The sequence below is a fragment of the Accipiter gentilis genome, chromosome 21, assembly GCF_929443795.1.
Source record: "Accipiter gentilis chromosome 21, bAccGen1.1, whole genome shotgun sequence".
Taxonomy (NCBI): domain Eukaryota; kingdom Metazoa; phylum Chordata; class Aves; order Accipitriformes; family Accipitridae; genus Astur; species Astur gentilis.
In genome coordinates this window covers 20850118-20875135 of record NC_064900.1, presented here as the reverse complement: position 1 = coordinate 20875135, position 25018 = coordinate 20850118, and the positions used below count along the sequence as shown (strand labels likewise).

At 36.5% G+C, this 25018-nt stretch overlaps 1 protein-coding gene across 4 annotated transcripts in view; it reads right to left on the bottom strand.

Moving 5' to 3' along the window:
- The window catches only part of ROBO1 (roundabout guidance receptor 1), a 748954-nt gene that overhangs the window by 246213 nt on the left and 477723 nt on the right, over positions 1-25018 (bottom strand). The window lies entirely within an intron of this gene.

Sequence of the window (25018 nt, the reverse complement as noted above, 5' to 3'; positions counted from 1 at the left end):
TCGGCTGTTAGCGAGGACTTCAAAGTTGAGAGAAGTTTCTTCATTAATAGGAAAGTTTCTAGTTTTAAATTTAATTCATCAGAATTTCTGAAGAATTTCTGCTTTTACCCGTCTAATCTTTATTAGAACTTTAAGTCTCAACAAGCACTCTGCTCGGACTCACCAGGCTACAATTTCACAGAGCTCATGCTCCTCTTCTGGACAGAGCCCTTCTACCTTAGCTTCAGACCTAGGTTAGGTTTTTTTCTCTCCAAGTTTATTACACTCATTTTTATTACTAAGCAAAAAAAAAAAAAAAAAAGTCCAAGCATAAACATGGTTTCTAAAACAACAACCACCACCACTAGCCGGTCTATTCAGATAAAGATATGTAATTCTGTGCTATCCCTGACTAAAAAGAAAGTGTCTGAACATCAGCCTCCCATGGGCTTTGCAGTCCCTGCATCCCTCTCACCCCATCCTGTCTCATCCTTCAGTAGACGCTCCTCTTTCCCGTCCCTCCTCCAGGACTGGTGTTAGCTGATCTCACTGATACAGCTTTAAAGACCACTTCTGTGATGACAATTCCTAGAGCTTCCTCCCCACTCCTGACCCATCCATGTTGGGTTCTGTAGCACTGCTGTCCCTTGCAGTAGCTCAACATTACCAGAGCTTGTCTGGGGCTCTAACCACATCAGGTGTGACAGAGTAACCTAACTACTGATTAATTTTATCAATTAACTGAACAGAGACACATGTAGAGATGGGCAAGTTTGGCTCCCACTTGCCAGGGCACAGAAGGAGAAGGCACACACCCACAGAAGCCGTGCCTGTCCTGCAGAAGTGGTGCCCACTGCCTTTCGTGCAATCTCAGTACCCAGTTCCCCCACAATCTGGACAATTAGTAAATATTTAAGAGAAATATCAACTGTAATGCAGTATCTGTTCCTAATTTCTCCTTAGAGGGGCAAAAAAAAAAACAACCAGGGAGGCCAACACATCGTACTCATGCTGGGAACCAAATTAGTGTTCAGAAAGGAAAAGTTACACACACATGAATATTAACCAATATGGCTGGAAGTAAATACAAGTGAAGTTACAAAACAATTTTATTTTTTTTCTGTATGACCTTTCAAATTCCCCTAAATTAAATGAAAGGGGGTTGATTCTCAAATGTTTCTTCAGTGTGGAACTTCATCACACTTTTAAAAAAAAACCCACGCAACCAACTATGTAAATTATAAACTCTAAGATTTTATCTACTATCATCTGATAAACGTCATCACAGTAATGCATGTAAAGAGGTCAGTAAGACAAGCTGCATGCACCTTACATTACTAGAAACATTAAATCACCTTGCTTACGTACAGGCAGTCTGATACTTCCCCTTTGGACATCACATAGAATAGATAAAAGGGTTAATATATACTTGGTATTGTTCTAAAAAGCAAGATATCAGCTGGTAGGTGAGACCATACAGAAAACACCACTGAAGCCCAAGGAAAATACCAGCTGTCTCTGCTCAGAGAAGACAGATTACCACCTGTCCGGTTATCTTCCATACACAATACAAGGCACGTTGGTCATTTTAACAGGGATAACTGTACCCATATGCTGTTTAATTTTGCACTGCACTCTGCCTACTTGTAAATATTCGTGATGGATCATTGTAAATCATAGATTAGCCCAGTGGTGATGTTTAGCTGGTGGCTGAACTTCACGCTTACTTTAGCTCCCTGAAGCCTTTATTCTACAGTGTGCTATGTTAGCATCACTACTTTAGGCAAACAACAGAAAGCAAATACATATGCAGGCACATGCGCACGCACACACACATAGGGAGGAAAAGAATTTTAAAAAACAATTAAAATTTACAAAAGATTTTAGGGAAGAACTGTTTTAAGTCACAGTCTGGCAAAAGAACACTTAACAAGCTTTGTTCTATATACTGTGAGAAGTCCTTCTTACAGTTTAAGCAACACACCAAATACTGGTGTTACAAGATCATAAATACTGTTGTAGCTTTAAAACTAACCAGAAAAAAAAAAAAATCTTCTCACATTGTATACAGCTAGGAGGAAAAAAAAAATAAATAAAAAAATCTGTTCCAGTAAATTTTACAACATTAGCAGAACATAACATTTATGATATAAATATACGATCGGCACTTTTTTTTTTTTTTAAAGAGCAAATAACTAGAAACCCAGCAACAACTTTCTGTTGTTTTAGACACCGATTCTTGCAAGTTAACTGAGTCTTTTTATTTTTGAAATGTGGCTCTAAATAACTAGTTTTATAACATAATCTGAGTTTTATAAAGAAATAAGCAGGAGAATCATCTACAGTGTAACTCTGCCACCTTCACAACCATAGCTCTGCCAAAAAAGCAGACTCAACCTGAATCCTCAGATCCCATAGGAGCTGCAAACTTTATTAGAATATTCTGGCTCTTCACATTATTCTTTTTCTGCCCTTATTCTTTTCTCTGTGTTGAATACAGGGTGGGGGAAAGGCCCATGAGAGTCACTGGCATGGAATACAGCTGCCTGCTCTCTGTCAGCCAGGTGTTAGTGGCTAAAAGCCGCATCATTTGCAAGGAATAGCAAGGATGTCCGAATAGGAGGCAGGAATACATCAATGAGGAGTGGGACGAAGGATCTCAGATTCTGAGCATCTCTGAAAGGCCAGAGATTTGGGGTGCTCTTTAGCCTTGCTCAATCCCTGCAAATAGTTTGCCCTAGCAGCTGTTCAGATGTTTGTTTGAACAAAAGTTTGTGAAAAAAAAAGTTGAAATAATTATTTTGTATGAAGCTGTTGCATCGTGGTCTAAACTGCTAGTTATTGCAGGGCTCTGAGACAATTTACTGTGGTTTTGACCCAGAAACAAGTATTCATGTACACTGCTTTCAGTTTTAGAAAAAAATTAAAGACCCAGAGCCTTGAAAGATTCACACTGAAAGGAAGGATCACAGATTCCCTGTGGAAGCTCTGCTCGCTTACTCATACAACTCACTCTATTAGGTCAGGTGCGAAATTTGTGACAGACAAGCAGAAACTTAACACCATATCCATCCCTAAGTCTTTCATTAAAATAACAACACAAATCACAAATCCGCCATCTAGCTTTTTCAGTGTTTAGAAATTCTCACTTTTTCAAACATTAAAATGTCACCACATGTTTACTCATAATATGTATTTTAATTCCTCCTTGTCTGTACTTACTTGGTATTAAGTTGCTGAGTTAGCTAAATAAATAAATAAGTTCCCACCCCCAAAAAAAACAAATCCACAGAACAACATGAAGTTCAACTGACATATGATTTCTTAGCAGAAATTCCAGGCTAGAAAACATAACACTGTCATAAAATTAAATCAAGGAAACTTCTGTTTTTATAAAATTTTATAATGTAGTTCAACATGCAAGAAATGCATAATTTATTGACAAATTGCCTTAAAATAGCTAGCTGTTTAATTAGCTTCCACTTCATTGAAGCTGATAAAATTTTATTCTCAGCTGAAGCAAGTCAAGACTTTTCTTGTGCTGATCTACATAGCGTCTGAGATTCGTATGTTACTTTTAATAAAGACTCAAATACTCTGACAGTAAGAGTCTTTCAGTATAAATGAATTTACTTTCTTAAAATTGTTTCCCTGTTTTGTAAAGGAAAAACACATTCCTTAAATTAGATTTTAAAATAAAACTTGAAAGTCTACTGAAATACAAAACAGTTGTTATAACTGTACTTCAGATACATTGTTCACTCATACTCTGTCGCCAGGTATATACAGAATTATGTAACTTAATTACCATATGTTTGCTCTCAGCATATTCAACTGTATGTAGTAAAGGCTGCATACACATTAATCATATAGCTATCAATACTCTTAAGTTTGACCAACTGCTAAGTTAACTTCTTAGCCCCGGTAGTGTGTCACCCTGCCTGTGCTCCCACCAACTGTGCCAGAATTAATACCCGAGCGTCAAAAGATACAGCTCTGCTTCAACTTCAAAATGGCAGCTTTTGCACCTCCAACTAAGTGTAACCACAGTGGCCTATTAAACAATGGTTATTGCAATACTTAATTGCACTCAGCAATCAGTTTTTGGTTTGTTATAAATGGACAAAAACCCCCACAGATAAAAAATAAATTCCTTTTTACAGCGATTTTCACAGAAATTAAGGAATGTCTCAAGCTCTTTTACACATAGGAATTTCTTTCAAGAGCAGAAAAATTAAGTTGACTGTGAAAAATTTTATGTTATTTCACAGGTTTCATACATAAGAGTTTATTCCCTATAGTCTAATATTCTACCTAAAACCCTGCAGTAGGATGTGACTATATTATACCAAGCAGTAAATACTGTAAACACAAATTTATTGTTAGCTACAAGATTAAAAGCATAGGTTTTTTTTAAAGTCAGTTCAAACAAACTCTCTTTCTAGAACATGGCCTTATAAATAAACAAATTATTTTTAGTTTAGGCACTTTGAAAGAATAAATCTTGTATGCAGTCAAAATTTTATTGCTTCAGTCTGATTAGACCTTGTTTCAAGTAACGAAACACAGTTGCGTAATCCAGGTGAAAAAGAGCAGTTCCTACCAGCTGTCATTACTTAAGGCTAATATATCAAGTGAAAATAAGAACATCAATAGGTGGAATTTTAAAAGTTCAGTCGATCATTAGGTTAAAGTCAACAAGAAAATACAATTATAGGCACAAATACTGCATGAAGCCCAAGTTCAATATCCAAACAGACTCAGCTACTGGCACTTGCTACCTCTGCCTGTGTCTACCACAGCACATTTTAAAAGTCCAACACATCTGCTCCCTGCAGCTTATTCATCTCTTCCTACCCTCTTTCTATATGTTTACTCCTAGGCTAGGCTGTAAGCTCTTCTGATCGTGGATTTCATTCTATGGTCGGTAGAAAAACGGGTGAAAACCAAGCAAGTTTTCTTAATGCCTTCCTGACTTGCTGTATCTATGCCTATAAATTCTGATTTTACAAAAGGACATGTCAATAAAATACTATTCTAGGAAAAAAAAAAATATATATAATACATTAGAAGTTAGCCACACAATTATTTATATTTTCATGCTGAAGAATTTCCTTACAGATAAGAAGAGAAATAACAGAGTTATGTCAGGTATCATTATATGAAAACAATAAAGTGAATTAAAAAAAAAAAAAACATGCAAAAATGTTATAACCAGGATAAAGTAGATTATTTCTCTCCTTGTAATACGTGTTTTTTTGAACTCTGGGAAAGATTATAAATCATTTTTTTTGCAAAATTTCATACAGGAAATTAAGTATTTTTCCCTGTTGCTTAGAATCACACAGGCAGAACAAAAATATATTTGTAAGGGGTCTATACTTTCCTCTATTTTATTTTTTTGAAATATTCATTATAAGTTCTTGATTGAAAATGGATAGATTTATAAAGACTTTTATTTAATTGACAGAAGAGGCAAAGTAATCTCACATTGCATTTACCGGAATTTTCATTTTCTCCCACGCAACTGTGTGCCCCAAAAAAAATCCACTAAGAAAAGTCTGAGAGAGTACAACTTTAAAAAGACCTATGCTGGATCGATACTGACTTTCCTCAGTACATCGCTTGCTTTCCCTCCCAAGTAAGAAAGTAGTGAAATAAGCTACCAGCAACAGCTAAGAGAGATGCTTTATTGCATTAGATTTATGACAGCCTGAAATCTATTACTTTCCCTTATAAACTCAGACATAGTTTGGCATTGACATGATTTTGAACTCTTTCCATATAATTAAAAGCTTACACACTTTGAGTAGGGGCATTGGACTAGATAGATGTTCTCCAGAGCAACCTTCCAACCACAGTGGTTCTGAGGCTGTTTTAGAAACAACTCTCTGCTAAATGTACATCTTTAAATACTCGTATTAGTAAAAATATTTCTAGGTTTATTTTTTATTAAAACTTTAATAATTCAACAACTATTCTTATTAAATGAGCCTTGCAGCAGAAGACCTACATGCACACTAGACAACAGAATATTCAACTGTGCTCACAAAGGTGATAAACATGCAAGGCCACTTCACGCAGACTCTAACAAATCATCTTCTGTAGCTAGTTGTACAACCAACCTCTGTAAAAGCCTCAGTGAGAGCCTTCACTTATTTCAAATACAAAACAAAACTCAAATACTCTTTAAATTTATGATTAATTTCATTTTTATTGTAGTTTTTGTGTTTTTTAAAGGAGACTAACACATTGCTGGCTGTATGAAAAAAAAAAACCTCAACATTTCTCCTGTTTCTTAACTTGAAACCCCTGCTCAAACTCGTAAGTCCTAATATCACAACAGCTTGAAGAAAACAGTGTAAAACTTTACTGGATCTTTCAAGTTTAGGACCCTAACATCCATTCACTTACAAGAATTTTTTTCTATTTTAATATGATTCAGTGTCTTTATGGTGAGGAAGAACCAACACAATGCTTATCTTTGTAGTCCAAGAGACTTTTTCATTTACCTTCCAAATTGCAAGCATCCAGATTAAAAGAAAGTAAAACATTAGTAAAATGTACCATTTCTAGAAATTTGCTATATCAACACTCTATTGGGTTACAATTCAAGCCTAAGTTTTGCAGGGCTTTAATTTAAAGGACAGTATTAAAATTCACAAGTAGGGGTATTTTTCCTTTTTTATCATGAGTGTATACAACCAAATAAAGTTTTGGTATTTTTTCTAAAGAAAATATCAAAAAGAAGCTTGAAAATTATCTACAGGAAAATAATGCATTTCTTCATTTTTAACCAGCTACTGTGGTTTTGCACATCGATCAGACATGCTGCACTTTTGCAGATAAAGAACAAATTGTTTGCATTGATTTTTACAATGTCCCCACCCAAATATTTCCAGATTAAATCCATTTCCTACTTCAGGTTCATTTTTGTGCTGCTACTTCATAGTTATTAGAACTACAACGTTTGATCTAACAGGCAACATTAAACAATAAATGACAGAGGGAAACACTCAAAAGGCAAATCCTAACTGTACCGGCAACAAGAATATCATAGGCTTTGTTGAACTTATCCAGTTACCTGGGTTTCAGCACAGCTCATCTAAAACAGGAACCACTTTACTCTGTAAACTAAAACATTCTTCTATCTTCTACAGTTGTTACCAATTCCAGTGTGGAAAACTTGGCAGTTCTCTTTAAAAAAACCATGCACTACACATATAAATCACATAAACAGCTATTATTCTTTAATTCTAAAACTTAGTTCTTGTTTCTACCAATTTTTTGCAAGATTTTACTTGGAATGAAACCTGAAAAGTCACTGAAAATATTTTACTCAAGTTCTCCTTAAATCCTACAACAACATTATGTTGTTAATCTGCAAATCTCAGTAAAGCTGCCCTAGCAGAATGGCTAACGTGCCTCCAATACTTGTCAATAAAGACTCAGCTGGCACTTTTTCCTCAAAGTAGTCTATAAAGTGCTGCCTTTGTTGTATAGAACTCCTATACAAGGGTATTTCCATATGGCCATAGGTCTCTTTAGGTACATATTCTACTGAGGCCAGGGTAGAAAAGCTATACTAGTTCAGTGCCACAAAGCACATTAATTCAAGTCTGGAATACAGTGTGGCTTCCTGGCCTCAGTACTCTGACATAACTCCTTTAAAAACCTGGTTGTTTTTTTTTTTTTTTTATTTCAGGCTAGTTTCACCCTTGCAGTACTATGATAAAACCTGAAGACATAATACAGACAGTCCCAAAAACTAAAAGCAAGTTGTGTTACTTTTTAAATAGGTAATAATACACTCCAATGTATATTTTGTATCATTTTTAAACACTAGTTAATTTGTCAGGTTAAGACAGCAAAGACAAATGGAAATTATTTTATGGTATTATTTGCTTTATTAAAAAATCTTGAAAGAAAAAAGAAGGTTTTAAATACCATAACTTCTGCTGTACCTGCATTAGTGCATATGTTTGGCATACTGAATGTTAAGGTTGTATGTACACATACTATTCTTCTTCAAAGATGGAAAGACGATACTTCAAAAGATGTGTGATAGGTAGTGTAAATATTGGGGGTATGAGTTTATTTATACGAATTCACATTTGTAACAGTGGTTCACAAATCAAAGAACAGGCTAGTACTGACCACTCTGAAAACAGAACAGAAAGTAAGTTGGAAGTTTTTGCTAACCATCTAAAATGAAAAATATCTCCATTACTTAGCTTGTTAAATGCTAACCGATGCTATCAAAAATTACATTGAACTTGACATAGTCAAGTAAGCAAGCTCCGTAACCGAGCAATGCACTCCCAGCAGGTATATCTGCTGCTTAAGGAAACTGTCAACATGCCACATAATAGAGATGGTTATGGGCCACCCAGAGTAACAAACAGCCCGCAGATCTGATACAATACTACCTCTGTAATTAGTATTAACCTAATGATGTACGCTATGAACAAACATGCAGCAGTTTGAACTTTGGTGTAGACACAGCCTTCATTCTTAGTTCATTTATTTTTATTTCTTTTGCAAATATTCCAGATCAAACACGAAGGCCTCATTTGTAGCCTTTATACCTATCTATTTATACAGACTAATTTAATATAGATCGCTTCATGTAGAGCTAAACCCCAGTTTGGGGGGGGGGGAGGGAGGGGGATCTGTAAAGAAAGAAGAATAGCAAATGAAAGTGACTTTAAGGACAGACGAGTTTCTTGAGATAACTAGGCCTTCAGAAGACAAATGAAAAATAGTAGTAGTAATAGAGATTTACAACTCTTTTACTGGAAGCATGCCCAAGGCTGAAGTAAAAGCTGGGTACAGTATTTCATTGATAAAAGGCAAATATTCTCCTCCTCATTAAAATAAATGAAAATCTTTCACATTAGGGTTTCCTATTCTTAACTAAAGAGGAAAAAAAATCAGTGTGTTTCTGGTTCCTCCCTACCAGAAAGTAAGCAAATAATTGAAAAGTTATTGCATTTAAAAAAGAACTTTCTCTACACTCGCTAACAGAAGAGCATGTCTGTATCACCAAAAGACTGCACACAAATCAGTTTTGACCTCAACTACAGACTTTTTGCACTCCAACTTGAAATAGAATCCAGATATGTTGAACAGTAAGATTCCTTGCCTCCTTAAAATTTTCATAAACTGAAATGGTTAAGTGACAGCTAAAGGTGACTCTTCATATTACATTCCCTCAAAATTCTTCCTATGCATTACAAACAATCTATGCAGAACTGCAGGTATTTGGCCTATGCTCCATTAATGAACAAGTTCAGGTACCTACAATCACACCAAAAAGCCAACTTTCGCTGGGACGTACGCATACTGGTACTGGTACATAAATGGCTAGAGAGATAATTTAATGTTTCACTGATAAATAGAAAATGGAGTATTTCCAAAATAAGTGTAAATCCAAGAAGAGAACAGAAGCCTGAAAAAGATGTCCCAGTCACAAGACATCAAATAATGATGAAAAAAGATTCTAATGAAAAAAATCCCTTGTAAACAAAAGCTTTTTAACTTTCACTGGAATGAAAGGCCCTTACAATCTCCACACACTACCATCATATTTATCACCAGTTTTAATTATAAGCTGTATTGCAAAGACTTTTATTGGCTAAGAAGTCTTATTTCACATCACCAGTTATCCTTACCATAGAATAAAGCTGCAAGAGAAACAATAATGCTCTACTAGGAACCTCATACTCTGAATTAGTTCAAAATTATTGTGACTACTATTTTTCTAAACAAAATGGCAAAGCATGCTCAGAAGGCTTTTGTGTATTTTGATCATCTTAACAATCATCACTGAAATAGCACACTTAATATTTAGAAAAAAGTTTACTGCTTTACCAAAAGAAATGATACTACCTTATATTTTAGTGATGTCACAAAGATACAATTACCTTCCCATCACCATAAAGCTTACTTCTCCTCACTGTAACAAAAACCAACATCTGCCAGCATTAATTTTATTTCTATCCATAAAAATGGTGAGGGCATTCAGACAGTATTTTCCAATGTATTTTGGATAAAATCCTCTTTCATAAAGAGTACTACTTTCCCTTTAATTAGCCCTAGCGTAGAACTATTCCTTCCTGATTCTTGTTGTAGAAGCTCTCTCATTTCCAAGCACACCTTGAACTTCCTCAAGAAGGTGAAATCTGTACCATTTCCCAATCAGTGCCTTAAAAAAAAAATATAGATGCAAAGCCTGCTGTAACTTTTTATAGTGGCCATACTACTTCCTTTATACATGATACAGTAAATCTAAGATACAAAAATAAAATGCACAGGCTCATAAAAGATCTTTATTGCATGCGATAATTGGAAATATATTTTGGATTTTATTTTTTAAGGTAGAGTTTCTCTGTATATTACATTAATAGAGCTTTGAACAACATGCCTGAATAAATTTGTGCAGAATTTTTGTTTCAAGTGAGATAGATATGAAACCTATATAATATACACATGTATGGTTAATTTAACAAACATTTTTGAAACAAAATGCTAGTATACATTTTATTTAGAAGATCAGCACAAGAAATGTAGGTTACTTTATCTAAAATCAAAATGATTATTATGTAAAACAATTGAATCTATATGAACACTAACGTGCCTTAACGTTCCATTCAATTGATCCGTTTCCCTTGCAATTAAAAAACTGCAGTGTCACTTGTTCCAAAGTTTGACACTCTACTACACTTGTAGAAAAGCCTACCTGTGATTATTTATTCCCCCTATGCATACATATTTCCAATTCGATTTCTACTCATCAACCAGGAAGGTCTCCAGTACATCTATAGTAGGAACAATCAGACAAATAATCATCAGGCATTAGACACACTAAGCCATACGTCTCAACAAATCATCATAGCCAAAGTAACACCCTTCAAGGGAAGTAACTTTTTATTTCTCCAAATCATTTAAAGAGAAAGCCAAAAACTCAAATGATTAAGGTCACGAACAGAGGGATCTTGTTACTCTTAATTTACCTTCCTGTGTTTCAGTTCTCAGCCACAATACAATGCTGAACTTTGGGCCAACATCACATACCAGCAGGAATAATCCCCTGTTCGCTTTCATAGAGGAAGAAGTTACCAAATTCCAGAGAGGTCGTCAACACCGTTTAAAAAATATATAAATCTTTGGAAATAATAGGTGGACAAAATTTTAGCTAGCTTGGACAGGTTTCAACAGCTTTCTTGGTTTGTTGTGGGTAACGATACTTATTTCCAGGCCAGCGCCACAGCTGCCTTTCCAAGCCAGCCCTGTGAGAGCCCTTGCCTCCCCAAATCCCCTCATGGCAGCACCTGCCCCAGGAGCCCGTGTCCAAGGTTAAGCCCCTGCGGCTGCAGCGCTGCCAAAGTCCCATTTCCACGCTCTCAAGAGTATCAAAAGCCTGAGATCCAGAAGAGAAGACAAAGGACAGCTCCTTAAGTACTAAAACCGCAGGTACAAACAGCATTATCAGAAGACAGATACACTTTTAAGACCCCCCAGAAACAGGGGATGAGGGGAGGGGAGGAAAGGGGGGAGGCATGGAGCCCCGAGAGCCTGGCACCTTCTGCCACTGGGCAGTGCGCTTCATTTTCTTGCACAAGTCCAGCTGGCAGAGCTGATGCAGTTGAGTGCCCACAGGCAGAGGTGGCCAAGGAATAAAAAATTTCTTTGCTGTGTACTGTGCGTGCATCAAGACACTTTTAAATGAAATCTGCTGAGCAAGACTAGCGCATAACCAGCTACTTTCGAGTGTTTCCTGCTCTTTCCGTGGTCTACAGATTTACAAGATGCCATCGAGATGAATTACAGGCAGAGACAGTACCCAAAGTCTAGTGAATAGTTAATGGCTTCAGATGTAGACCACAGATCAATTCAAACTTTCTACTCTCCTCTTTAAGTATGAAGATACTGCACAGAGCCTCGTCCAGTCTTGCATATCATCAGCTCACTTCAATATAGGAATATTTCAAGGAAATGTTGAACAAAACAAAACCAAACCAAAACCCTAAAAACACACATCTCCTCATTTCAGTAAAATATGACCCAGGAAGTCTACACTTCCCACAGAAGGAAAGCATATTAAAAGCTACTACTGTTTTGTGACAAGTGTGCTTCTGAATTTTCAACTGCAATTCTCTTCCGCCCCTCCTCCTACTTCTCTTGGATTCACTAATTTGTGTACTATATGAATAACTAGGTACTTCTTCAAGACACAAATGTTATTTAGGAAGCCAAAACGGTCCGAACAGCAAATCACACACTTACTTTCTTATCCTTTAACTTCCCTTACTGTGTTCTTAATTGAATAAATTACAGTAATGAAATAAACTCCAGTGCTGATTTGAGTTCCCAAAACAGTATGAAAGCCAAAGTGCAGCAGAATTAGCAATGTTTTACCTACTGATTTACTTCATAGGCAAAAAACTGTTTAAGACTTTCTTCAATGCCATAACTGTGGTCAGGGTAGGATGCATATACATAGCGTCTTAGGGACAGAATCCCTGCATCTACTTTCATATAAATATAGTACTAATTGGAACTTCTATATAGTATGACTTGACTTGTAGCCTCAAGTTACCTCTTAACATGTGCTTTAATAAAACTATTACTAGGTTGAGCAGAAGACTGCCATGTATGAAGTTCTTCAAATTTGGAATAATTTGTGTAACTGTCTTCTGAGCCCGTTCCAAATTTCCAATGACTTTTTTCATATGTCTGTGTGGACTAAGCATTCCAATAATGATCTCAAGAATGATTCACCTGTACTTTACCTCTCTACTCGTAGTTCACAGCATCACTTGAAAAAAATCTTGTTAGACTATCTAATGTGATCCCAGGTCCTTTTCAGCATCACTCCCTTACAGACTATGGTCCCATAATGCTAAACTTCTCAACATACACCTTTCATATGTTTGGACGTATGATGTGGCATTTGAATGCAAGCATATATACTTGCCAAGCCATTCAGTTCAAATATGGAGAGTGGGCTTAGCTTTACCACTAAATGTTTATCTGGTAACATTTGTCCCATGTGCAAATCCTGCAAGTTGTGACTAATGATTACTGGGTAAATCCATTCTGAGCTATGTACTTCTACTTCAGTGCCTTTGTACATTTATCTATTAACTTACGAGTTTTGTGTGTGGTTTTAGAGGAAATGGTCACTGCTCGATTCTTTCTATAAATTTGTCAGATAAGTTGAAGTAAATGAGTTTCTCACCATTAGTTTACATTGCTCTTCTATGGATAAGCTCTCCTCATACTCATCTAATCCTCTATGAAGACTGGTTTAAATCAGGTTTCTTTTTTGTCGTAATTGAAGTCAGAAAAAGATTAAACTTGCTGTCTTCTTTCCAGTAACAAAATATTTAAATGATGACAGCATACTGAAGGAGCAAAGGAGCAAAACCAGGGACTGTGACTCCTAATTACTGCTCCCATTTTCTACCCTCTTAACTTTTAAGCTCTGCATCTACTCCGTGATATAGAGCAGAAATATGCATGAGTTACGATTCTCCCTCTAGAACAGGGAAAACTAATTGACAGCCTGAAGGCTGAACGGAGCTCCGCAAGATGGTTTCACTTGGCTCCCATGATGGCCTAGAGCAAGACTGCACAGCATGTACTGTGCTAAACAATGTGCTTAGCCCACAAGAGAGCAGGAAAGAAAGAAAAGGGAGTGAGGAGAAGTAGGAGGTGGGAGGAACAAAAGACCGTGGGTGCTGGCTGATGGGCTAAAAATGGAAGCGCAACCGTTCCAGCAACTTCCCTCCTTCCCAAGTTGCCTATATGGAGAGCAGCTAGCATGAAGCCGAGCTGGAGCAGACCTTCACAGGATCTGCCCCAAACTGGGCTAAGCCAGAGGAGGGATCGCTCCCTCCCTGCTGCAGCGACTTGGACAACCACACCGGGCTCTTCAGCCCAGGTGCCTTCTGTAACGGGCTTTTAAGAGGTAACTTTGCTAGATCTACTAGATAATTAGGGTAGACTGGCGGTGAATCAGTGCCCCAAGAAACCTGTACAAATAGAGGGGAGGAAGGCAGCACCGTTCCTGGATGGGACCTACAGTGTCTCCAAACGGAGGTCACGTGCTGGAGCAGAGAGATAGTCTGGATGTTCCTGGTCTGGGCACGAAGTCCTCTTCTTTGCATCCACTACGTATTACAGCAAAGGAGCTGAATTTGACTTTACAGGCTTTCACTGACCATGGGCGAAAGTAAAATCAATGACGCTCATCTGTTTCTGCAGGAGCAGTCCTGAGTCCAGCAGGAACACACTAAACTGAAGTCAGAAAAACAAGTGTCCCTGTATCAGGCTTTCCAGCACCTTCTATAGCACCTATATATTATTAGGATTTCTCTTTTGTAGCCTTCTCTCTCTGGACAATGGAGGGTTAAATATACAATCATCTTGATATATTCATCTGATGCATGAGCAGCTGGCAGGGAGGAAAAAAAAAAATTAAAAAAAAAAAAAAAAAAAAAAGGTGGCCCATAACTATAGGGAATCAGCAATCCAGGCTCTAGAGGAATAAATCCATAGAAGAAGAATCGAAAATTACAAGTTAGAGAACTCAATTTATATGCCAGCACCACCCAAAAGGGATAATTTTGGGAACATTTCAAAGGACTTCCAAAGTTACTTGCAATTAGTGCTAAAAATAGCTGCAAAACATTTCAAATAGTCCTTAAAGCAGAGTGATGAAAAGCAGTCTTGTGAGGAACAAATGTAACAGTAAGGGAGTTCCCAATCTCTCCACAGCTGACAGACATCCTTGTGACCCTCTGAGACCAAGATTTAATTTCTTCCTGCCTCAGTTTTTCTGTCTAGAGAACAGCAATAGTAAGACCACCTTCCTTGCCAAGTACAGGCACATTTGAACATTTATAAAATGCATTTAAAAACTGGATTTGAAATACCTACACATAAACAGAGGAGTGCAGACTTTTCAGGGTACTCTTGCAAAAAGCAATGTCACAAAGCAATGCTAAGATACCCGAATCCAAGTATATGCATCAATTCTCTCTCCTCTGTACACCGACAGTATTTACTAAAATTAGCTGGCCTTTATGATTTTTTTTTTTCATTTTTGGAAAATATGCTGACTATTTTTGGTTTCAAAACCTAATTACTTCAGTCAGCATTTTAAAATGAAGTAATTTGCAATGCCAACCATTATACCTTTTATTAACATCAAAGGACTGATTCAGCCCATGAATAGTGAAAAAGCTACATATTGAGGAGATTACTATTATTTTTATTTTACTAGCTAATTCTATGATGGCAGTTTTGAATATTTCATTGTCTGCTTCTTCAATTAATTATTAATATAAGTCCAGTACCTCTCACTTTATAAGGAAACTTTGCTATCATATCAAGTAACCTTGCCAAAAATGCTCCTTGATGCCTATTTATGAAAGGACAGACCTTTCCACTATATTTTAACTTATGTTTATCCAGAAAGTGGTACATAGGTAAGTTTTCATATATTTTGAAGAAAATTTGATCAGCTAATAAACCAAACCCATAGTTTTTAGAAAGAGCAGTCCAGAAGAAGACACAGTTTTATAATACATCTTAGTAAAGTCACACTATCAGTGGAGCCTTTCCTGTTTAAAACCTCACCACAGACTACACCAAAGAACTAATTCCACTCATAAAACTGGAGCCATACAAATTATTCTTCAGATAAAGATGTCTACGAGAGAGACTTGCTAGTGCCTGATGAAAAATTTAAGAGCAGCATGGTATTCAAGGAATCTGCTTAATTATTGCCATCTTACTCTTGTGGCATTTTTAGTCTACATATTCTGTATACTTCAGGGTGATTTTTTTTTTTTTTTTTTTTTTTTTTTGCCATCAGAGAAGAACCTGCAGGTTTTTACTAAATAGTCTATCCGTAGTATAACTGGTGAGTAAGGATAAGGCATTGAGCTGAATACCAGACTTTTAATACTAATAGTTTCTGCCGGTAAAGCATTTACTAATAGGAACTGAGGAACAAAAGCAACCAAGAATGCCTTTTCGTCTGGGAATGGTTACAGAAACAAAAATGGTACAGTCAGGTAACCCTGAGACTTTTTTTTTTTTATTAAATAAGGGTTAGAAAAGTATTTGACACTTTGCATCTTTTTTTTTTACTTAAATTGGAATATTTTTAATTAAAAAAAGCTCATTTTAGTGGGGTTTTTTTCCCACTTTATTATGAACTTTTGGAACTGAATTATAGCATGCATATAGGTAAAATATTAAATTTCAGTCAAGCCAGCTCTAGTGCACAGCTCGCCTCCAATCACTTTTGATAGAATAGAAGCACAAAGAAGCCCAGTTTAGAGAGTCCACATGTGCTTAATCTTTGATTAATTGAACAAAAACTAAGAGCCTCCAGACATATTTCTTTTAATCACGGGAAAGATATCTTTTCAGTTGCTTTGCTAGTAGGAGAGAGTCAGCAGATGTCTGTCTGGTCTAAAGGGAATTTCTCTTACTCTGGAGAAAACAGTTTAAATAGGAGAGGAACAGCCATATGCTGACTATGCACTGCTTAACAGATGACGTAGAGAAGCATCTACTACCGCAGGGAGTGGAACAGGGCAGTTTTCAAATTAAATTTCTTTCAAATTCAAAGCAATCAGCTGAAATCAATTTACATACAGGATGCAAGTTAGGTCAGACAGTTCTCATCAAAACAGCTCACAGACACAATGATGCAAATCTGTCTTTGTCAGCAGTAGATTTTTAGGAAAGTTTTTAATGTGGTGACAGTAAAAAAACCAAATTTCTTCACAATTTTAAACACAGCTGATACTTGTTTTCTGGGGAATGATTATTCAAAATAATAACAACGATAACAATAACAACAAAAATAATATTATTAAATATCTCATCAATATGAAGTATTTGCCAAAGGTTCTTAATTCGTACACAAAATGGTATTGGCACAATGCAAATTTATCTCTAAATTTAGCTCAGGAGCAAGTCTTTCAGTACTTCAGGAGAACATGTTTTAAAATGTGGTATTGGGGAAAAAAGCATCAGAACCACCAATATATAAGGATTACTAGGCAGCATTTTATTTGTCTGACTTCATTCTTTTGCCTATATCCTTTTGCTTACATGTTTTATATCGTCATCTAGGAAATGTAAACACTTAGAAAAACAGGAATGATCTCCTTCACTTCATCTAGTTCTACCAAGATGTCTGGGGGGTGGAGGGTGGGTAGAGGAAGAAAGACAAAGAGTTTAAAGCAGAAACTGGGAAAACGGCATATAAAAACTCCCTTGGACCAGAGGAAACTCACCAACCAGAAAAAAGAGGAGACAGCCAATGGTCCTAATTAATTTGATAATTTCCACCATGGAGTTCCCTCTGAATTCTGTTTGAGGCTTCATCTTTCACAGCACACAGGGCATAAGGGCTTGAGATGTATCAAACAGCATGTTGCCCAACACCATGGGAAGGGAAGGAGAGTACGCAGCAGAGACTGAAAACAGACTGTGGTATCAAAACCTCCATTTCCTTCTTCATATAACTAGGATGCCTGCCTTTATTGGTATTTATACTTTATGTTAACAGTCTGAATTGTCTTCCACAGACTTCTGAATAGCAACAGCAAAACTAAGGAGAGCTTTGGTATCAATTCACTGTATTGGTTGGACTCAGGAAAATGACTTGCACATCTATCTCATGCTTAGAGAGCATGTTATCTCATGTTAAACCTGAACAATTTTTTTTTTTTTTTCCCCCTCAAACTAATGACCAATGAGTCTAAATCTGCAAGGCACAGCTTCCACCTTGTTCTAACAACCAACTTCTCCAGTTTTGGTTCAAGGTTTCAGATAATCTTCTACCCAACAGAGCTACCATTCCACAGAAAGACTGTCACCACATTCTTTGATTTATGAATTTGCTGAGCTGCACAGCAATTTCTGGCAAGACTACAAAACGCATAATTTGCTTGATCGTCCATCCCAGCTGGCCACCATAACATCCTAAATTACTCATCAGTTTAAGAATAATATGTATAGTCACAATATCATACCTGATCAAGAACTCTGTTGGCTAAAGGCAACCTAAATTCTTCTGTTCTGCATAGTTTCTGGGAAGACATAAACATGTAAGAACAGCTTTCTTGGGTCAGACAAAGTGCTCGTGTACCCTATTATTTTGCCCTGACCCTGGAAGGAGTTGAAAATTGTATTGAATAGGAATTTTTTTATTTACATGCTCTGTTTTTACAGTAGTTGTATGTAAGTCTGTCATGTATCAGCATCTAGAAAAAGCTTTCATTTGTTGTGTCAGTATCATTGTTATCCACTAACAATAACACTGACCTGTGAACTGCTTTGAGTACAGAATTAGCTATAATGCTCCAATATGTTGACACACATCCACAATGTAAGTCCTCAGTCTGCTTCCAAAATACGTTGAACCTTAGCACTTCAGATCTAGTATGAAAGATATAAACAGGCTCCCAAACATCTCCATGGAAGAGCCAAAATCCTAAAACACTAATCTTACAACTGTGGACTACACAACTTTCAGATACATTAAAAATTACTCTTACATGTTCCCAAATACATTTAGATAATACACATACAATTTTCCTTTAAGAATAGACTTAGACAAAACTACAAAATGAAGTTCTACCATACCAAACTGTCAATTAGGAAACATATTTAAGTTATGGCATGTCTAGTCAAGCTTTGGTGTTTTGTTTTTTTGTGTTTTAAATCTGTACATCATTTTATTCCTCAATGCATAAATTAACCTTGTAACGCTCTCTACAGCATGAACATTCAGTAACTCTGATAAGACACACTCCTTATTTTAATTCATTTATTTCAGGAATGCGGGCAAAACTGTATCATCAGAACTTCACCAAGCCATACTAAAAAAAGTAACTCTTCTTTTTGTCTCTCCCACCGTCCCTGCAAGAGTGGACATTTGCTTGAAGAAACCTAGTCTTTGATCAAAACAATAAATGAAAAACTCCAAAAAGAAAGCCCTTTTGTGATACCTTAAAGCTAACTGCATACTTGAAACAGAAACTATCCATAACTTTTATGAGACTTTGCCAAATAAAATTGTAACCAACCTAAACAGCACGTTTGCCATACACAGCCTTTCATTGTATCTTGCTGCAAAGTACTATATACAGCGTGTGAGTGCAGCAAGTCAGTTCTTTCTAATAGGAACCTCTGTACCAGCATACTCTGAAACCTATCATCCATCCTCAGCAGCCTACAAATGGAGGGAAGACCCCCTCCCCAAGAGCTTACTGTGACATCTTCACTGCTGCTGACAAAAGTTCAGAAAGAAGCTCCAGAACCCACAGTGGAAATAAAAAGCAATAGAAGTATTAAATAAAATAGATAAACAAATAAGACCTGCTTTTGAGTTGGCATGAATACATATTCTGCTAAGTGAGTCCCCAGCTGACCAACTAAATCTTAGCTATCTTCACTACAGGAGTGTTTGTTTCAGATCCCCTATAACAGATTTGATCTCAAACAATTGGCATGGAGGCAATGCCTTTAAAGCCAAACGAGTCTTATTTTATGTGCACTTTGTACATAGAAATTATTTCTGTCATCACTAGAATGGAAACAATTTTAAATACATTAATACTTCCAGAAGAAATGTAGTTTGAGTTACTGTATGTCATCAAAGTATTGATAACTAAATACGATTTCTTCTCACGTTTATCAAGCACTAAATGGAAGCTGCAGCATGCACCGTAGCACGTGTCTAGTAGCCCACTGCAAAGAGGATGCAGAGCAAACAAAATAATTGTGAGTTAAAACTGAGTTAATAAACCTTTTAATAAAGTGGCAGTACGGCTCATGGCTCTAGTAGCAACACTCCACCAACAAGTGTCGTGGGCTGCCCTCCCCAAGTCAAAAAGATCATACTAGAACTAACGATACCATAAGAAACACTGAAATGTAGTCAACAAACCTTGAGGGCATTTTTTCCCTGATCTGATGACGTATGAATTGGTAAATAGCACAGCTTTAAACAACAAAATTCTTGAAGTTTTTTTACTAAGAAATGTGAAAATACAGTAAAGGAGGCAGCTGTTGGAAGCACAGAAAATGTAACAGCATTATCCCATATGTACCACTGTTGAGCACAGTCACTTACATAGATCTGTGGATCACGACAGCAAATAAACAGAACTGTTCTGAGGTTCACTCAATGCTAAAATGATATGGCCTCCTATGACGATACACTGCCAACACTATATTTAGTTCCTCTCTTCAATGAAGAACGCACGGTTTGGTTAAAAAGGGCACATTTCAGTCTGAGGCCATGGATGCCTCAAATTATGGAAATTCTGATACATATCAGAACTGTTTTATTCATTGGCATGCAACTGACGAAGGGAGTAACCTGTTTGCCTGATTCTTTTAACACACCAGTGATTGCACATAAGTTATAATTTAAAACACAGAACATATATAAAAATAAAGTGGTTTGAATTTTGACAGTACTGTGTAACTTGCAGCTAATAATGCAAACAATAACTCAGAGAGACCTTATCTTGCCTAAAATTAAGGGAAAGTGAGAAAGAATTTTGCAGCTAATTGAACAGCTCACATTCTGCCTAACAGAGGAAAATGAAGTACAGGAAAGTCATCACTGATCTTTAGATCCTGTAGCAACCTTTTCTTCATCTGCCAAAGGCATTTCGGAACATCAGGGGCTATTTCATTTTACCAATGATAACTAATGAGATTGATGATGAAACCATCCTCTCCACAGGATGGTTAACTATTTTTCTTGTGATTCAAAGGAACATGAAGTGTTTTCAACCACAAGATGCCTACACTGACTGTATGCCATTTTTATTCCTTTTAATTCATTTTAAAACCACAAAAAAGCATTTTTAGAACTAGAACGGTCATCTAGTATGTACTGAAGATTATGTTACAGTGATGACAAAGGTCAGCATGAAAGAATCATGCCAAATTCCCCAGTCATATATATACACCTCTTCTCTAAAAACTCATTACAACATGGCAAGGGGTGAGGGGAAAGAAAAGGAAATAGTCTAATTTGGTGGGAAACACCAGATTTCAGATCTTGATTGCTTTGAATAAAACCATTTTAAAGTAATTCAGACACCTTCTCTGAAACTTGACATGGGCCACTTGCAGATTGCTTGCATGGAGTTAAGTTCTGTTCATAACGAACATGAACACATAGACTGAACACATTGCCTTCACGTGTCAGGACAGCCCAATTTGAAGACAATCTGAAATTATGGCTTATTTGCACCCAGTAGAGGAGATCACCCTAGCAATTTTTGCTCTCATTTGGAATCTCCTGAAATATTTTTTTCTGTTTGTACCATGCTATGAGTTCAGACTGAAATTCTATTTCAGTCACTAATAGGACAGTCATGGAGGGCTGTCAGGACAGCCATGAAAGACCATTTTTTCTAAGCCTGAACTAGGAATATAATAATAATATGATTAAACCTGAGTACTGTAGGATCCATAATATTTAAGTGTTTCCATTTGTTGCCCTGCTGGATTTCTGTGCAGCCTCACTTCCTTATGTCCTTCTGGGTTTGGCCGATTCATATTAGAAGTTAAGGAAGAGAGCAGGAATGTTTATATAAAATATGAACATAAAACTTCTCTATTTTGTTATAGAGGTTTAATAGGACAAAGAAATTCCTTATCTTTCACCCTACTTTCACCCTTTTTATAGGTGAAAGTAAACACAACTGGGTAAGCTGCCTTTACAATATGGGAGGTTTGTAAAGCATCTGCTGTTCTCATTAGGTCTAACTCAGTATGTGACAACATTTTCACCTAATGAAAAAAATAGAAAGAAAAAAGTACAAGGTTCACTTCTCAAACTTTCAGAGATGCAATACTGCTATGCTTAAGAAGAGTGCATGTGCATACAAACACACACGTTAGCACCTAGAAATATGACAGTAAGTTTCAAAGAAATTATTTTTTAGTTTCTCCACATTTTCTTGTTCATTTTTAAGTCTCATTAGGACAAGTTTTCTTAGCAGTGGCATTTAGTGGGATTTCCTAGTAGTACTAATAAATGACTTCAGTTCCACAGTTACCAGGGCGTTGGTAGTAAAAGAAAATTAGTATCTACAAAGAGTAAAAATAAGGCTCTATGCATCTTCAAAATTAGGCAGGGGACTTAAAGTACTACATTGACATTCAAACCTTCAGCGTTCTTCAACTGACTGTAACGGCAGAGGAAAGTAAAATACACAAACTTGTAAAAGTAGCTAAAATAATTGTTCTTGCTTTCCTCAAGCAGCAATAACTACATTATAAAAAGTAGCACATTTGCATGCAACTTCAATCTCATTGCAAAACTTTCTCCTAAATGATGTTACATTTTTGGTAAAATATGCTTCAGAAGGAGCCTGTAATAATCCAGGCTTACTACGCAGCTGCAACAAGCGTTGAAAGTGTCAGGTTCAAGGTAAACCTACCATTGACAAATGGTAAGTTTAAAGATGCATTAGCAACGTTAAAATCTTCTACGCCTCAAGCAACTTTTGGTAATGCCATTGGCTGTGGTAAGCAATGGTATAGCTTCACTTTTTTTTTTTTTTTTAATATGTATGTAGGACATTTGTGAGATTCTTGTAAAACTGTGATTTGTCTTTGTTATATATGCATATAAGTATTTGAATTAAGTCACTTGTTTATCAGCAAGACATTAACAGCTCAAGTAACAGAATCTGCAAATTTGTTCATTGATTTCAGCTTGGCTTAAAACTTTGATGCTGTACGATAGCAGTCGGAAGGACAAGTTTGCTAATGTAGCCTAACACCACACAGACTGAACATACAATGAAAACAATACATAAACACGACTTTTCATTGTGAGAAGGGTATCACTGTTTTAGAACCACAGAGCAGACAGAGCTGTTAACTCATCTTTCGTATCAATCCTGTGCTATGTCAAGTTTTCTGTTTGTTTGTTTTTAAAGTGACAGCATAGCAAGTCTATAACTGGGATGTTCCTGGGATCTGATGTAGAAAGTATTTGGAGTATTATACATTATAAATGGAAAACAAATGTGTTCAAACTTTTATACACAGCAGCTTACTTAGTGTAAAATATCCTGTTACTGAGGTTAGAGGTAACATACACGTGTATGTACTTTAGAAATCCTTTCGCAAAAGCATTGCTTTTGAGAAGCAAATCCATCTATCATTGGAAAATAGAAACATTGTGATAAAAGTTACCCTAGAACTTTCATGGCAAAACCAAGGTAAGTTTCTCTCAGAGAAACATGATTTGAAATAAAGATTCACAAAGCCACTGACCAGCAGACGTAACTAACTTCATTTGCATTTGATTTTTCTCAACATTCTCAAAAACTTTAGAGTAGAGAAAGACAGATTAACATACTGCTGCAGCTATTGTTGCCACTATTGACACAGGTAGGTTTCTACATAATGCTATATAACAGAGACCCTTGAGATTCAGAGATACAATTTTCCTCAAAAAGAAGTAGCTGACAGAAAACCAGAGAAAAAAATTAAACACTGAATCAAACTATCACACACCAATAACTGAATTTGGTCTTGATCAGGTGCATCCGTTCAGCACACAATCCTGAGAGATTGAAGCATATGAAGTAGCTGCAACCACCTTCCAGTCTGCTAATGATAACTTTGCACTTTTCCAAAACTGCTTCTATTTCTCTACTGTGAAAAATGACTTCTGTTTCCCAACTGTTTATGTGATACCCAAAGAGTATCCAGCCCTTACTCTGAGGTTCAAGCATGGTTTCATTTTGTGCTCCCAGCTGTAAAAACTGACATTTAGAGAGAATTACCCAGTCTCATTCTGACAGGCACATGCCCTTTTTCACGTTCTTTAGGACCTTTCACCACTGGAGAATGTGTCACTGGTAGGCAGTAATCCAAAACCAGTTACATTCCTCAAAAACAAAACATGGAGCTAATTTAAGTGGGACCCCAGTGATCAAAAGGGTGAGTTCAGGAAGTCAAGAAGAGGGAGGCAAATGGACTCGTAGCAGCATAAGTCTGAAGGATGACTACAGACTGTTATCTGATTATCCAATCACACCCCCTTTCTGGGCTACCCTACTGAAACCTCATTCTGCTGCAAATTAAGTTTGAACACATACAGCAAGTCTCCATTTCAGAAATTTTGTGGGAATAACGTTTCAAACACAGATGAAACCAGTCAAAATCCCCCAATTAAACAGGAGTTACATCTTTTATTTAATTGACTCGCAATTCAGCTTTCTAGTGAGTTCCTATTTAGGCAAATTTATATCCTTCCCATTTATGAAGATCTTACAGATCTAAATTACACAGAAAATGTCATGTAATATTAAATTACAAAGCTACTTTGCACATGGCTGTGTAGCTTAGAATAGTTTTACTGGTCTCTAAAGTGTCTGAGAGATTTTAATTCTTGAAATATCAAGTGGCTAGCTATTTGACTAGGGAAGTTACAGTCCCTGAAACATAATCAAACAGAATCTAGTCAGTGGGCGTTCAAGTACTCGTTTCATAGATTTAAGAAAGATACCACTCTCCACCAGCCAGAAGGATCATATTGTTTTTAAGGCTTTTTCTGGGGATGGAGATGGTTTCAAAGAAATAACCACAGAAACTGTAGGAAATATAGCTGCAAAAAATATTTTTATATATATATATATATATATATACAAAACCAGGAGACGATATAACAAATTGTCAACGCTATCAGTAGACACATGGGATCTTAAAACATTTTGGAAGGGCCACAAGAGGCAGAGATTGAATAAGCAACTTAATTCAATCTGCTGATACTAAATTGCATTTAGATCATGTTCAATGGTATTGAGGACTAACACTCTCATGACTAAGATACATATCAGTGGAAGAAAATGCAGCATCCTTTGGATAAAATGGCATGTACACCTCAGTCAAGTCACCAAAGAAATGCTGAGGAACAGAAAGGGACAAAGCAGAGAGAAAATTCTCTCTGCAATTTTATGGT